General features: G+C 31.7%; 1 protein-coding gene across 1 annotated transcript in view; it reads right to left on the bottom strand.

Annotated features, from left to right (window-relative positions):
- LOC106871965 (protein Wnt-16) overlaps positions 1-3,064 on the bottom strand; it is a 254,870-nt gene that overhangs the window by 68,528 nt on the left and 183,278 nt on the right. The gene's annotated exons all lie outside the window — the stretch shown is intronic.

Raw genomic sequence — 3,064 nt, 5'->3', positions numbered from 1 at the left:
AGATAATACAGGCACTCCCCATACACACACACGCACTTACTAAACATAGACACACATAGGGGGATACGCATGCGCAAATAAAGACACATACAATAGGAATACAAAGTGGCTGATCGTTAGTAAGGAAAACACACAAATAGGAAAGAAGAAAGCAAAGGACCACTGATGAGGTCACAGAAGTGTGACGAAAGAACTCTGGCCGAAATACGATTAATGTAATGTAAAATAAAGCTGAAGCAAATTAACACCAAATATATAGTGTGTGTGTTTTTTATTGGCTAAACTGGCAACATCACCATCCCCAAATACAACAATATCTGTTTCAACACACGATTTCACATCAAAAATCTTGCAAAACGAATATATATATATATATATATGTATGTATGTATGTATGTATGTTTGTATGTATGTATGTATGTATGTATGTATGTATGTATGTATGTATTTGTATGTTTATGTTTTTCCCCCATCCTCGCTTGACAACCAATGTTTGTGTGTTTACGTCTCTGTAGCCTAGCGGATCGGGAAAGGAGACCGATAGAATATTCCTGGGGTCGATTTGTTCAACTAAAGTCGGTGCTCCAGCATGGCCGCAGTGAAATGACTGAAACAAGTTAAAGAATGAAATATGGAAGCCAACAAAAAATATGACGTATCAAAAACTGCTAATTATTTATCATTATAGTATCGCGTCATTTATATTTGTGTGCAATAGTTATGGTCATTACAACTATGTAAAAAAAAGGAAAACTTAAATATTACCAAATACAACTGATACAAAAAAAATTATATTTAAAAAATTACTGAAGCTATAAATCAATACGTTTACCTCTAACTTAGTTTAATAAGTTATATTATAAAATATCATCTACATATTCATGAGAAACGTGCTTAATTGAATTTATAGCTATCACAATGATACTGTCACCTGTGTAGGAAACTTAATTTACCTCTTTACCAGTTAATATTTCTATATCAATATTGCATCTACTAAGCATTCTTTAATCTTTATATTTACAGATACTTGTGTAATAAAACGTGAAGTATCAACAGATTCAACTAATCTAACATATTAATTATTTATAATAATAATATTATATCAGATGGTAGTTTTTTGAATATCCATAAACATGCGTGAATACATAAAAAAATCAGTTACCTTCCTCGTATATAAAATGAAGTATTAATATTTTAATATTAATATTTAATATAATATTCAATACTTATGTGCTACCTAGTAGGAATTATTTAATTCTTAATAGTTATTGGAGTACAAAACATAAATGCCGATCGATTCAAAGTACCAGTAGCTTTAATATATAATTGATTTATTTATGAAAATAAAATATCTAATGGTAGCCTTCGAGAGACCACTTTTCCAATCTTATAAGCAGTAGTCTTACTTATAATTTCCCACTCCCACAGAAAATCTTTTTTTCTTGTCTTTTAAGACCCAAATAAATTTACTTAGGCTGGTACCAGAAGACTTTTTCAAATTGTTAAAGGTGTAAATATAGTTAGATATTCGTTTCTTGATAAAATTTTGCGTTGCCCCTACGTAAGTGAAATTTCTACCTTCAGATTTTACTTTACATCTGTAAACAACTTCTTTTTTTTTTTTTACAATAATTTTTAAATAAACATTGACTTCTAACCTTGCAATCACAAAATATATTTTCATTACTACTCGTATTATTATTATTCTGATTTATATCATTATGATTGCTATTTGCTACATTACCTGTGCTCAAGTGGTTGAGGCTGGATTTAATTTGATTTGATTCCCCTGTACACTAGACGACTAAAGTATACATTTCTCACTACCATTTATTCTAAGAGCATTAGATTTGTTGCATTTACTACGGTTATAATTATTATAAAAAATTAGATAATTTTTTTCGTTAATTGAAGAAATAATCTGGGACAAATTATGATTCAGAAAAAGCAACTTTAAAAAGTTTAGGGTTAATGATATCATAATATCTATTTTCCTTTCTAAAGTGTTTAGTAAAATGTTTGTATAAGGCCCCAACCAAATTAGTCTTAATTTGCTTCGCGAATGGAATTATAAACCAAATAATGTCGCTCTTATCTGGAGATGTATTATGATTTTCAAATTTTTGAACTTTATTAAATATATATGAGATACGCTATTTTACTCTATTCGTATTCCTAATCATATAAGGATAATTAGAAGAATGTAGTAATACATTGGTTTTCGTATTTTGTATATCATTTTGTGTGTGTGTGTGTGTGTGTGTGTGTGTGTGTGTGTGTGTGTGTGTGTGTGTGTGTGTGTGTGTGTGTGTGTGTGTGTGTGTGTGTGTGTGTGTGTGTGTGCGCACGTGTGTGTATACATACACACACATATATACATACATATATAAAGCTACATCTTTATTAAGTTCGTTCAGAGTTGCATCTCTTACTCTTAAGTATCGTACATTGACAAGAGTAAAAACACTCGAAACATCGATTTCTGAGATTCTTAACAGATGGCGACACTGAACGAAATGGGTGTTTTCGCACCTTTTTACCATAAGAGAGATTTTTTTTCCTCATGGCAGCCGTAGTGTATTTGCCTTTTAGCAGTTGAAATATGTAACGAACATATTTCAACGAACCTAAATTCTGCTCATACCTAAACACTGCCTTGCGCCAATGCTTCGTTATTTACCTTCATCAGGCGATTTTCAATAAACTCTTATCTTGAGTAGCCAAGATAAAGCGTTCGCTCTCAGCCTTTAACCCTGAGCTCTGTAGTCACTGGTGGGTGTGCTTCTGATCTACATCAGCTTCTTTGCTACGGACCACATATTTTCAATGCAGAGGTTTTTTGTTCCCACCTATAAACCAAATGTTCAAGCGCATTTTGCTTTGCTATTGATTTCGCTTTCTTTGCAGTTACAGTTGCCGCACTTTCATTATGCTGATCAGCCTAGGTATTATGAATGAGTTCACTAACAAATTTTTTGCTCTCCTTCATGACAGAATGAAGCTTCTTACGTCTTTCGTTATTTTCAACGAATTTTATCATCCAGTCGTTAGATGTTTCAAGATA

This window comes from Octopus bimaculoides, chromosome 15, assembly GCF_001194135.2.
Source record: "Octopus bimaculoides isolate UCB-OBI-ISO-001 chromosome 15, ASM119413v2, whole genome shotgun sequence".
Classification (NCBI taxonomy): Eukaryota; Metazoa; Mollusca; class Cephalopoda; order Octopoda; family Octopodidae; genus Octopus; species Octopus bimaculoides.
Note: the sequence above shows the minus strand (reverse complement) of the source record. Positions and strands in the feature narration are given on the sequence as shown.